Source organism: Hylobates moloch, unplaced genomic scaffold, assembly GCF_009828535.3.
Source record: "Hylobates moloch isolate HMO894 unplaced genomic scaffold, HMol_V3 SCAFFOLD_7, whole genome shotgun sequence".
Classification (NCBI taxonomy): domain Eukaryota; kingdom Metazoa; phylum Chordata; class Mammalia; order Primates; family Hylobatidae; genus Hylobates; species Hylobates moloch.
In genome coordinates, this window is record NW_026652282.1 from 128,727,677 (window position 1) to 128,742,289 (window position 14,613).

The following is a 14,613-nucleotide window of genomic DNA, read 5'->3' on the forward strand; positions in this document are numbered from 1 at the left end:
CCTCAGCCTTCTGAGTAGCTGGGACTACAGGTGCCCACCACCACGTCTGGTAATTTTTTTTTGTATTTTTAGTAGAGACAGGGTTTCACCATGTTAGCAGGATGGTCTCGAGCTGCTGACCTCGTGATCCGCCTGACTCAGCCTCCCAAAGTGCTGGGATTACAGGTGTGAGCCACTGCACCCGGCCTTTTTTTTTTAACTTTTATTTTAGGTTTGGGGGTACATATGAAAGTTTGTTACATAGGTAAACACACGTCACGGGGGTTTGATACACATATATGATTTCATCACTCAGGTATTAAGCCTAGTACGCAACAGCTAATTGTTCTCTTCCTTTCCCTCCTCCCACCCTCCACTCTTTGATAGACCCCAGGGCATGTTGTTCACATCTATGTGTCCATGTGTTTTCATCATTAAGCTCCCACTTATAAGTGAGAACATGTGGTATTTGGTTCTCCGTTCCTGTGTTTTTTTGCTAAGGATAATGGCCTCCAGCTCCATCTATGTCCCTGCAAAGGATATGATCTCATTCCTTTTTCATGGCTGCATAGTATTCCAAGGTGTATATGCACCACATTTTCTTTATCCAATCTGGTCATTGATGGGCATTTAAGTTGCTTCCATGTCTTTGCTATTGTGACTAGCACTGCAATGAACATATGCATGCATGTATCTTTATAATAGAATGATTTATATTCCTTTGGGTATACACTCAGTAATGGGATTGCTGGGTCAAATGGTATTTCTGCTTTTAGGTCTTTGTGGAATCACCACACTGTCTTCCACAATGGTTGAAATAATTTACACTCCCACCAGCAACGTAAAAGTGTTCCTTATTCTTGGTAACCTTGCCAGTATCTGTTATTTTTTGACTTTTTGATAATCACCATTCTGACTGGCATGAGATGGTATTTCACTGTGATTTGATTTGCATTTCTCTAATGATCAATAATGTTGAGCTTTCTTTCATATGTTTTTTGGTCACATGAATGTCTTCTTTTGAGAAGTGTCTGTTCATGTCCTTTGCCCACTTTTTAATGGGGTTGTTTTTGTCTTGTAAATTTGTTTAAGTCCCTTATAGATGCTGCATATTAGACTTTTGTCACATGCATAGTTTGCAAATATTTTCTCCCACTCTCTAGGTTGTCTGTTCACTCTGTTGATAGTTTCTTTTGCTGTGCAGAAGTTCTTAAGTTTAATTAGATCCCACTTTTCAATTTTTGCTTTTGTCATGATTGCTTTTGGTGTCTTCATCATGAAATCTTTGCCCATGCCTATGTCCAGTATGGTATTGCCTGGGTTGTCTTCCAAGTTTTTAGAGTTTTTGGTTTTACATTTAAGTCTTTAATTCATCTTGAGTTGATTATTGTGTATGGTATAAGGAAGGCATCCACCTTCAACCTTCTGCACATGGCTAGCCAGTTATCCCAGCACCATTTATTGAATAGGGAGTCTTTTCTCCATTGCTAGTTTTTGTCAGCTTTGTCGAAGGGCAGATGGTCATAGATGTGTGGCCTTATTTATTTGCTATTCTGTTCCATTTGCCTACATGACTGTTTTTGTACCAATACCATGCTGTTTTGGTTACTATAGCTTTGTAGTGTAGTTTGAAGTCGGGTAACATTATGCCTCCAGCTTTGTTCTTTTTCCTTAGCAGTGCCTTGGCTACCCAGGCTCTTTTTTGGTTCCACATGAATTTTAAAATAGTTTTTTTTTCTAGTTCTATGAAGAATGGCTTTGGTAGTTTAATAGGAATAGCACTAAATCTATAAATTACTTTGGACAGTATAGACATTTTATTGATATTTATTCTACCTAACCATGATCATGAGATGATTTCCATTTGTTTATGTCTTCTCTGATTTCTTTCAGCAGTGTTTCATAATTCTCATTATAGAGACATTTAACCTCCCTGGTTAGCTGTATTCCTAGGTATTTTATTCTTTTTGTGGCAATTGTGAGTGGGATTGCTTTTCTGATTTGGCTCTTGGTTTGGCTGTTGTTGGTGTATAGGAATGCTAGTAATTTTGGTACATTGATATTGTACCCTGCAACTTTGCTGAAATTATTTATCAGCTGGAGGAGATTTTCAACTGAGACTATGTGATTTTCTAGATATAAAATTATATCATCTGCAAACAGAGATAGTTTGACTTCCTCTCATCATATTTAGATGCCCTTTATCTCTTTATCTTGCCTGATTGCTGTGGCTAGGACTTCCAATACTATGTTGAATAGAAGTGGTGAGAGAGGGCATCCTTGTCTTGTGCTGGTTTTCAAGGGGAATGTTTTTAGCTTTTGCCCATTTAGTATGAATATTGACTGTGGGTTTGTCATAGATGGCCCTTATTATTTTGAGGCATGTTCCCTCAATACCTAATTTTTTGAGGGTTTTAACATGAAGCGGTGTTGAATTTTATTTAAAGCCTTTTCTGCATCTATTGACATACTCATGCAATTTTTGTCTTTAGTTCTGTTTATGGGGTGAATCATATTTATTGACTTGAGTATGTTGAACCAAACTTGCATCCCGGGGATGAGGCCTACTTGATCATGGTGGATTAGCTTTTTAATGTGCTGATGAATTTGTTTTGCAGGTATTTTGCTGAGGATTTTTGCATCAATGTTCATCAAGGATATTGGCCTGAAGTTTTCTTTTTTTGTTGTGTCTCTGCCATGTTTTGGTATCAAGATGATTCTGGCTTCATAGAATGAGTTGGGGAGGAGTCTATCCTCCTCAATTTTCTTGGAATAGTTTCTGTAGGAATTGTATCAGCTCTTCTTTGTAAATCTTGTAGAATTCAGCTGTGAATCCATCAGGTCCCAGGTTTTTTTTTTTTTTTTTGGTTGGTAGGCTATTTATTATTGATTCAATTTCAGAGCTCATTATTGGTCTGTTTAGGGAATCAATTTCTTCCTGGCTCAGTCTTGAAAGGGTGTATGTAAGATGGGGACAATTTGCTTATTCTTAGTGAGGACTTCCATGATCCTCAACAAAATACTAATAAAATCTTAAGTTTCTTCGCTGACTAGGGATATAAGAGCTCCTATTAAAAGACTCAGATCTCCAAGATACGGGTTCACTATCTAGGATTCATACTTACTGCAGGAGCCAGAATGCTCACCCCAGATTGAAAGAAGGCAATTGCTTCCTACTGGTCCCTGGTAATAGAAGAGAGCTATGGGGATTTCTGGGGATGGCCAGCTTCTGCCAGATTTGGGTCCCAAACTTTGACCTCATAGTTAAACCCCTTTATGAGGTACTCAAGGGTGGAGAAAAAGAGCTGTTCTACTGGGAAAAAGGTCTTCCAGCAAGCATATGAAACTCTAAAATCTGAGTTTTGGCAGGCTCCTGCCTTGGGATGTGTGGAACTTGCCCAGATTTGTGGAAGACTTTCTTTCTTTTTGTACATGAGAGGTATGGATAAGCCCTGGAAGTCCTAATTCAGAAGCTAGGGCCTGTTCAAAGGCCAGTGGCTTACTTTTCAAAGCAATTACACCCAGTAGCCCAGGGGTGGCCCAGCTGCCTTAGAGCACTGGCAGCCCCAAGCCTCCTGGTTAGAGAGGTCTCCAAACTCACACAGGCCAACTCCTTGACGTTTACACTCCCCACCAGGTCCAGGATGTGTTAGAAATAAAAGGGCACCACTGGTTGACTGGGGGGAGGTTAACTCAATACCAGGCCCTGCTACTAGACATCCCAGACCTTAAAGGTATGTTAGACCTTGAAACCTGCCGCCCTGCTTCCCTCACTCACTTTTGGGACACCGGAACACACCTGTTTGGAGACTTTAGAGAAGACCTATTCCAGCTGAATGGACCTGCAGGACACCCTCTTAGAAAATCCAGATGAAGAATGGTTTACATGGGAGTACCTTTGTAGAGAATGGAGTCTGGAAGGCAGGACATGCTGTCAGCCTAAACTAAACCATAGAAACAAAAGCACTTCCCCCAAGCACTTCAGCTCAGGAAAAGAGCTCAGAGCCCTACTCAGGGCTCTTCAGCTTGGGGAAGGAAGAAGACTTAATGTATCTACTGACTCTAAGTATAGACTCCTGGTGCTCCATGCTCATGCAGCCGTCTGGAAAGAGAGGTTAATATTGATTGCTAGGAGCTCCCCGATAAAAGATAAGAAGTGCTTCTATCCCTTTTTGAGTCAGTTCAACTCCCTGACCAAATAGCTGTTATACGCTGTAAAAGGCACCAAAAGGACAGTTCTTTAATCAACCAAGGAAACAACCAGGCTGATAAAGTGCCAGACAGGCAGCGTGGATAGGGTAACTTGACACTTTGGCCCTTGCAATAAGACCCTCCAGTTTGCCTTCAAATCCCCAGTAGAGCCAATTAAAACAGAAATTGCCAGAGGAGGAGGGATACAATGTAAATGGTCAGGGATGTCTAGAAGATTAGCAAGGATGCCTCTTCTTACCAGAAACTGACCAATGGAAAATCATAAAGGGCCTTCATGAGGCAACTTATTATAGGAGGGGCTCACTATGAAATTTAATTCAAAATCTCCTACTGGGCAAGGCTTTAAAAACCACAGTGGCTCAGGTAATTCAGGCATATGAAATTTGTCTTAGAAATAATCCCCAAGCCTATCTACCATCTCCACCTCTGACTGCTCTAGTGCAACATCGGGGGACCTGTCTTGGAGGGGATTGCAAACATTTTTCACAGATGCTCCCAAAGGGTGATTCAAATATCTTTTATTTTTGGCAGACACTTTCACAGGCTGGGGGAAACCTTTTCCCATGTGAACAGAGAAAGCAACCAAAGTTTGTAAATGGCTGCTGAAAAAAAATGATTCCTAGGTCAAGGCTCTCAGCCTCCCTACAAAGTGACAACAAGCCATCTTTTATCACCTGGGTCACCCAAGGACTGTCTAGCTGTCTTGGCATCCAGTACAAACTTCACTCCACTGGACATTCTCAGTATTCCAGGAAGGTTGAAAGAATAAACCAAACTCTTTAAGAAACAAACAAACAAACAAAACCTTGGCTAAACTATGCCAAAACACCGAGGAATCACAGATTAAGTTTCTTCCTATTGCCTTACTAAGATTAAAAGCTGTCCCGAAGGGAAACATAAAGCTCAGCCCCTTTGAAATGATCTATGGGTGGCCTTTTCTCAAAACAAGCTTTCTACTAGATGAAGATTTAAATCAGGCTCTAAAATACATCATTAACTTGGGACGAGTTCAGCAGTCAATCATTCAATACAGTACTAAGATTACCTCAGCTAGGAAAGGGGATTTCAGATCATTTCCATGTTAGCCCAGGTTCACAGGTCCTACTCAAGACATAGTGAGAAGGAAACCCGGAGGATCAGTTAACTGAAAAATAGAAGGGTCCTTAGCAGGTTATCTTGTCCACTCCAACAGTCATAACGTTGGAAGGACTTCCGACTTGAGTCCATGTCTCTAGAATAAAACCTTTTGCTTCTCCTGACGAACAGCCCTTTTCAGAGGAAACAGTCTACTCCTGGAAGCCTACAGAGGACCTCAAGTATTTGTTCAGGAAGCTGCCTCTGGAAGGCAGCAATAAAACTAAGCAGTACTCTTAAATAAATAACTGATACGAGTGTCCTTACTCTTCCTGTTAATTGTTAGTGTTTTCTTAATAATCTACTGGTTGGCATCACTCTGTCTGCTCCCTATTGGCTGGAATCAAGTCACTTACAAGTGCATAATTATTAACCAAACTGGCATCCTGCCTTGAATATTAATCATGCTCTCATTATACCCTCTTCCTTTTAGTCTGGGTGCAAGGCCCCTGGAATCGCAATAGCCTAGTCAGCTTCTTCAAAATCATCAGTAGAGGAGAATCCCTTTCTAACTGCTGGATTTGCCACAGGCACCCCCAATTCTCTTTGGGTGTGCCTTTTGCAGATCCTTAAACTTGTCTACCCTAAACCTGATCATATATCACTTAAATAGAGGCCAGCTATCTAAACCCTATCCTTTAACTGTCAGACTGCTTCCTACCCATCAAGTTCCTTGTTATACCCTTCCCCCAGCTAAAAACTATTCTCTCGCTATAGGAAATGAGGAATTAAACTACACGTGAGCAGGATGTATTCCTTGCAATTTTCCTTCTCATTACAATTTTACTTGGTACCCCACCTCTAACTTAAAATTCTGCACATATAAGTTAACTCATTGGTGCCCTATAGAATTACTAAAAATATATGGGCCCAAACCTGCTAGCAAAACGCTTTCTGATTACTCAGAGCAATGTGAATACTGGCAGGGTAACATCCCACCACTTTAGAAATACGGCTTTACACTGCCCCAAAGGTTCACAGCAATTTACAAGCTCAGTTACGGGGGCAGATCTGCCATACTCCAAGGTACCTCAAAGGTCATCCCTGACCACCTAGTACATTAAATCATGGAGCAATACACAGACAATTATCAAGGCCCCAGTTGCACAATTAATAACCTGAACCTCACAATTCTCAATAACACCCAGGAGGACATTTGCATTTGCACTCCTCCCAGAATTGTTTTTCTTTATGGCCACCCTAATAACCACCTCCCATGGGTCACGTCCTACTTCTCTTATACATTTTCTCCACCGGCTCAGGCCTATTCTTGCATAGACAATATACAATTCGTGGGTAAATGTGCCTTGGAAATGATAAATGAAGTAATCTTCTGTAACACTACCTGCCAACATCAGGCCCTTAGTTGAACAAGGTGAGGCCTCGGCATGGTCACAGTGGGAACAGGCCTAAATATTGGACTAGTAGCCTTTTGCGGAGTCTTCACCTACTGTGAGGTAACCTTATGTAATCTGACATGACAGACTGGTCATGCAGTAGACAAGACAGGAAAGGCTCTGAAAGTTCTGAAGACCTCCATCAATTTTCTTACTAATGTGGTGTTGGATAACCACTTAGACCTAGACTATCTATTGGCAGAACAAGGAGGCATACGCACAGTCGCCAACACCTCCTGCGGTACTTGGATAAATACTACAGGGCAAGTAGAAGTTAACATCCAAACAATCTGTAATCAGGCAAAGCGGCTACACTCTTTAGGTAAAGGGAATCCAACAGCTGACTCGATATGGAATGCTGTAAAATCAGCCTTACCCTGTATAACTTGGTTTCTTCCCTTCTTGGGGCCGTTATTGGCCATGCTTTTTCTATTAATTTCTGGGCTGTTGTTTGTTTAATGTTTGTTTAACATTACTACTAGTAAAATTTTTGTGTTCCAGATAACAATTTTATGTCAAGTTAGTTGTCATACAAGGCTTCCAGCCAATTCTGGAGGCCGCCAGTCCAGACCATATTGGCCCCTCTACCGAGCTATGAGAGATGACTGTTCCTCCCAGGGATGAAGATAGGGAGTATTCCCATGCCCAGCGGAAAGCAGCTGCAGAAAAAAGACCTTCACCCAGAACCCCTTAAGAATCAGGAGGATACAATCTCTCAGGGAGGAATGAAACAGGCAGGCTGGTTGCTTCCCTGATTTATTTTATTTTTTAATTTTAATTTAGAAAGCTTTTGAGGAACAGGTAATTTTTGGTTACATGGATAAGTTCTTTAGTGGTGATTTCCGAGATTTTGATGCCCTCATTACCTGAGCTGTATACACTATACCCAGTATGTACTCTTTTATCCCTCACCCCCTCCCACCCTTCCCCGAGAGTCCCCAAAGACCATTATATCATTCTTGTGCTTTTGTGTCTTCATAGCTTAGCTTCCGCTTATAAGTGATAACATATGATATTTGGTTTTCCATTCCTAAGTTACTTCACTTAGATTACTGACCTCAAGCTCCATCCAAGTTTCTACAAAGGCCATCACTGTGTTCCATTTTACGGCTAAGTAGTATTCCATGGTGTATGTACACCACACTTTCTTTATTCACTTGTTGGTTGATGGTTATTTAGGTTGGCTCCATATTTTTGCAATTGCAAATTGCACTGCTATAAAGATGTGTGTACATGTGTCTTTTCCATATAATGACTTCATTTCCTTTGGGTAGATACCCAGTAATGGGATTGCTGGATTGAATGGTAGTTCTACTTTTAGTTCTTTAAGGAATCTCCATTCTGTTTTCCATAGTGGTTGTACTAGTTTACATGCCCACCAGCAGTGTAAAAGTGTTCCCTTTTCATCACATCCATGCCAACATTTACTATTTTTGATTTTTTTAGTTATAACAATTCTTGAAGAAATAAGGTGGTATCTCATTGTGGTTTTAATTTGCATTTTTAGTGATGTTGAGCATTGTTTTCATATGTTTGTTGGCCATTTGTGTATCTTCTTTTGAGAATTGTCTATTTGTGTCCTTTGCCCACTTTTTGATGGGATTATTTGTTTTTTCTTGCGGATTTGTTTGAGTTCCTTGTAGATTCTGGATATGAGACCTTTGTCAGATGCGTAATTTGTGAAGATTTTCTCCCACTCTGTGGGTTGTCCCTTTACTCTGCTGATTATTTCTTTTGTTGTGCAGAAGCTCTTTAATTAGTTCCCATTTATTTATTTTTGTTTTCATTGCATTTGCTTTTGGGTTCTTGGTCATGAATTTTTTGCCTAAGGGTTTCGTGTTTTAATATGGTCTAGAGGAAAATAACAAGAATCTACTACTCAAGCTGTAGCTTACCTAACTTTCAGCCAATCAGTAACAAAAGACCCAAGAAGCTATTAATAGAAAGTTTCTACTTCAAGAGGCTAGGGATTTCCCTGGGGCCCCTCACATACACTTAGTCTTAAACTCCAAACTATGGTTAACCCCTCCTCATTTTAATGCCAAAAGTTATGCCTAGGGTGGAGATTTAAAATGCTAATGCTACATATGATGTCTGAAGGAGCATGTGGAGCTAATGCACAAGCACGAGAAAAACGCCTCCTACATGCCCTGATGTAATAGTTTCCTCTAGAAAATCCCTATTGCCCTAACCCACAGACTACCTTCAAGAAGCAGCCCATTCCTTTTCCCCTTCTTGGTGCTGAATCCTTCTGCACAAGCTGAATAAACTTTCCTTTGCTGCTATGTTTGGTGATCTCTCTTGATTTCTATCCTGGGAGACTGCAATAACCCAGGGCACTGTTAACAACTACAACCAAATACTGTCCTTGCACGTGATCAAATTCAAATAGCTATTGAGGTATCAGTTGAAGATGATGCCATCTCATGACATTGTAACTCTCTTTGGGGGTACTAGAGGGTAACATCCACCAGTGCTATCATGAGGAATCTTTTTGATGGTACCAGCCTTCTCAGTGTCTTTGCAAGCTGATTTCATACAAGTACTAGTAAAGCCTCACACTGGTTATATGTGATGCCCAAATCACTCTGAAAAGGCTGGAAACGGGTAGAAAATTCACGATAGGTCTCAGAGTGTGTCACGTTTTCTAAGTTTCTTTTTGGGGCTTTCTCCAAGAACCAGAGAAATAAAACGTCAAGGGCAAGAAATTTCCAGAGGACCTATTCCCTTCCAGGTCCACATGGCTCCCTTCCTGTTGGAGTCCCTGATGTGCATCAACATTATGTTGGTGTGCTGGTTTGGCAGGCTGCTGTAATAAAGTACAGTCGTCCCTTGGTATCTATGGGAATTGGTTGCACAATACCAAAATCCTTGGAGGCTCAAGTCCCTTACTTAAAATGGTATAGTATTTGCATATAACCTAAACACATCTTCTCATATACTTTAAATCATCTCCAGATTACTTATCCCTAATGTAATGTAAATGCTATGTAAATAGTTGTTATGCTGTATTTTTTAAAATTTTGTGTTATTGTTACTGTTGTATTGTTATTTTTAGAAATTTTGAATCCATGATTGATTGAATTTGCACATGCTGAACCCATGGAAAAGAGGACTGACTGTACCACAGACTGGGTGGCTTAGACAACAGAAATTTACTGTCTCACAGTTTTGGAGGTTAGAAGTCTGCAGGTTTGGTTTCTTTTGTGTCTTGTCTCCTTGGCTTGCAGATGGCCATCTTCTCCATGTGTCTTCACATGGTCTTCCGTGAGTGTGTGTCTGTGTCCTAATCTTCTCTTCTTATAAGGACACCAATCCGATTGGATTATGTCACACCCAGTTAAACTCATTTAACATAACTACCTCTTTAAACATCCTATTTCTAAATACAGTCACATTCTGACGTACTTGGAGTTAGGATTTCAACATATAAGTTTTGGGGTATATAATTCAGCCCATCACAGCTTATATGCTCACACACAGTGAGCCCAGGGTCCGAGTCCCCAGTCTAAGAGAGAATCCTCCCAGGGTACTGCCTGCCCTTCAAAATGATAGTTTCTTTTTCTCTTTTTACTCCAATGCCAAATGGAGACCTTTTTTTTTTTTTTTCTTAGAGCTTTTGCTGTTAACCTTCCTCACTCCTCCCAGCTGCAAAAGAGATATGACCAAATGGCTCCAAGGTCACCCACCCACGACCGTCTTCTGACCTTTTTCCTCTGAACAACAGGCCTATTCTGCCTTGCTTTATTAAAAGGTGCATGCATATTCGACACAGATATTGCCAAGGGATATTTGAGCTTTTTCAGGACAGCCCAGATTTCAAAAAATCCAATCTCCTTGTTAAATCATGCTGATTATGCTTCTTGGTTTGGGATTTGGGAACTGTGGTCACTGTAGGTAAAAACCATACCTCTTTAGAGGCATATGCATAATTATGTATAATAATGTACCTCTGAAGATGGATAATGAATGATAATTAAGATATTTACATTATGCACATGTGCTTTCAGCCCCAGGACTCCAATTAAAAAATGCCAATTGTCCCTTAACATAAAATGAGATTCATAACAAACCTTCATAGAATTTTGTCTCAAATGTTTTCCTTCAGTTCTATGGAGTACAAAGAAAGAGACCAGAATCAGACTGCTGGATATATCACACATTCTGAATTTTCTAGGCAGTCCCAGTTTCAAAGTGTATGTCCCAGTTTGGGTTTGGAAAATACAATCCTCATAATTGCAACAGTAATTGAACAATAAGATTTGGTTACTTCACTTTTTAAATAGTCAATCCACATTTTTTTAAAGAAGCTACAGCGTACACCACATGATGAAGACCACCGCTTTTTTTCTTTTCTTTTCTTTTACTGTGAACTGTTTCCCTGTGTACCTCTTGGTCTGTCACCTCCAAAGAGGAAAACTTCAGATCACCTCTGGCTACTTGGGTATTAATAATGTGTGTGTATGGGTCTGTTATTACCACCTTTTCTATGTCCTGTATGATTCAATGTATTTAAAGACCTCTTACTATAGTTTGGCTCTGATAATATTATTGTTGTCTCCTTAGGTGATGAGAGAGGAATGCCTAAATTTCACCTTAGAATGGCAAATAACATTCTAGAATATATAATTTACAAAGTAATTAGATAGATTCACTGAGCTCTGATTCTGTGTGCTTGATGCCTGAAGTAGGGAGGGGTGGTAGTGGAATAGGAGTAAAGAGACATTTCTATTTTTTTCTCTGACATTTTATTGTAGAAAATTCAAATCCACAGCAAAGTTTAAAGAATTTTACAGTGGAGAGTATTCAAGTGTTTTTGAGCTATAAAAATGGTAATTTTTTTCTTTTCCCTAGCACACCCTGAGCAAGTGAGCTTGGGCAGAAGCATTTTGTTCTCTGTCCTTCTGAACAGTATGTTCCTAAGCGGGACATTCCTTTGTAATCTGAACAAATTGTATCTACGTTCTCAGCAAATGAATGAAAATACAGTATACTTCTAAAAAGTTCCACAGGTTTTTGTTGCTTAATGAATACTGGTCACTCCTTTGCCCTGCCCCATGAGTTCTTCCAACTGTCTGCCCCCCATCTCAGCCCATTTACTCGTATATCCCTTTTCCCCTTCTAACTCTAATACCAATCATTTAGGAATGTGAAAAACTAGACTACAGGGAATATTTGGTTGATATCTATCAAAGACAGTTTAATGAAACCGGAAGAATGTTTTTAAAGCAAATGTCACAGAGAACGTCCAGCCATCTGAAGTAACCTTGCTAAATGTAGAAATATCTCTCCTCCCTCTTATTTGGCTCCTGATTTCTGTGAAGCTCGAATAAATAACACAGGGTTATTTAAGTTTTTCCTGCCATGAATGCAAGGCAGATTACTAAAATTATAAAATACAGGTGGCAGGGCCAGGTGCGGTGGCTCACACCTGTAATCCCAGCACTTTTGGAGGCCGAGGCTGGTGGATCACCTGAGGTCAGGAGTTCGAGACCAGCCTGATCAACATGGTAAAACCCAGTCTCTACTAAAAATACAAAAATTAGCCAGGCATGGTGACGCGTGCCTGTAATCCCAGCTACTTCAAAGGCTGAGCAGGAGAATCGCTTGAACCCAGGAGGCGGAGGTTGCAGTGAGCCAAGATCACTCCATTGCACTCCAGCCTGGGAAACAAGAGTGAAACGCCATCTCAAAAAAAAAAAAAAAAAATACAGGTGGCAGAATGTACTTGGGTGAGACTAGAATCTGTATAAGTTTGTGCCCACCCAAATAAGTTAGAACTCTAGAGGGAATAGAGACTACCTCCCCAAATATTAATTTTAAAGGGTTTGTTCAATTTAAACAAGTCCTAGCTGTGAATCTGAATTGAACAATGTGTGTGTGTATTAATTATAACTTTAATAATAAGGAAGGTAATCATACCTTACACATTTTAGACTCTAATTCAAAGACTTCAAGAAAGTTTACAAGCATCAATTGCTTCTTTCAGTTCCCCTATGACGCAGATAAGTTCAGTATATTCATTTATATTTATTAATTGACACTCCAGAAACTGTATTCATTTTGGTTTTGAAATGTATCTTGGCTGAAAACTATCTGTTTTGTATATGATAATACTTTTCATATATATATATATATATATATATATACACCTTTCTTCTAAGAGCTCAGTGTCCTGAAGAGCTATCATTACAAAAACCTTTGGAGTAGATAGGAGGAGGCCCCATTGCTTTGAACATCTACATGGGAAAACAGTAAAGAAAATGTTCAGTTACATTGGGACACAGCAACTTAGTAAAAGGCCAAAGTCCACTTTCTCATTCCAGAGAGCAAGTTGGGCAAGAACAAATTTCCTGCCAGGAACAAAGTATAAGAGCCACATTCTCTGTGAGCAAAACTCTGAACCTGAGGCTTGGCCATTACTTTTCAGATTATGGCCGGGCATTACTGGGAAAAGTCTAACTTTCTCATTCTAAAACACAATGCTTAAAAAGAAAATCTTATTCAACTACTACATATTTAGTTCCTACTATGCGTTCTAGAAACTGTAAAAAATATCTAGACGGGTTGTGTATAGTTTTCTGCTCTCAAGAAGCTTCTAAAATATCCCTTAAAAGAAGATAATCTTGTTGATAGGATATGCTTCATGTCATTAGGTGAAGGTGACATGACCCAGTTTCCCTACAAGCTTCCTCCAGGGCCTTTTCATTTCAAGTAAAGAAAATCAGCCAAGTATGACCCTTCTCACGTCCCGGCTTTAATAAACAGGACTGCAAGATTCCTTCAAAGCTCTAGACCAGTCACAATTTCCTTGCCTCAGTTTCCATACCATCTTAAAAGGGAAACAGTTTCCCACGGTATTTTGTGAAGACAGATTTATGACTACCAAACAGTTTAAAGATTATGAGTGTTATATATTATTGCACACCCTTAGTCAGAAATCCTAACAGACCTAAATCTTTATAGAATTTCTTATCTTTTCTAATGCAGCAATTACTTTTAGGGTGACTTCAAATAAAATGTATATATATATATATTTTATTATTATTATTATTATACTTTAAGTTTTAGGGTACATGTGCACAATGTGCAGGTTTGTTACATATGTATCCATGTGCCATATTGGTGTGCTGCACCCATTAACTCATCATTTAGCATTAGGTATATCTCCTAATGCTGTCCCTCCCCACTCCCTCCACCCCACAACAGTCCCCGGAGTGTGATGTTCCCCTTCCTGTGTCCATGTGTTCTCATTGCTCAATTCCAACCTATGAGTGAGAACATGCGGTGTTTGGTTTTTTGTCCTTGCGATAGTTTACTGAGAATGATGGTTTCCAGTTTCATCCATGTCCCTACAAAGGACACGAACTCATCATTTTCTATGGCTGCATAGTATTCCATGGTGGATATATGCCACATTTTCTTAATCCAGTCTATCGTTGGACATTTGGGTTGGTTCCAAGTCTTTGCTATTGTGAATAGTGCCGCAATAAACATACGTGTGCATGTGTATTTATAGCAGCATGATTTATAATCCTTTCGGTACATACCCAGTAATGGGATGGCTGGGTCAAATGGTATTTCTAGTTCTAGATCCCTGAGGAATCGCTACACTGACTTCCACGATGGTTGAACTAGTTTACAGTCCCACCAACAGTGTAAAAGTGTTCCTATTTCTCCATATCCTCTCCAGCACCTGTTGTTTCCTGACTTTTTAATGATGGCCATTCTAACTGGTGTGAGATGGTATCTCATTGTGGTTTTGATTTGCATTTTTCTGATGGCCAGTGAGAAGAATCAAATAGATGCAATAAAAAATGATAAAGGGGATATCACCACCAATCCCACAGAAATAGAGTCTACCATCAGAGAATACTACGAACACCTCTAT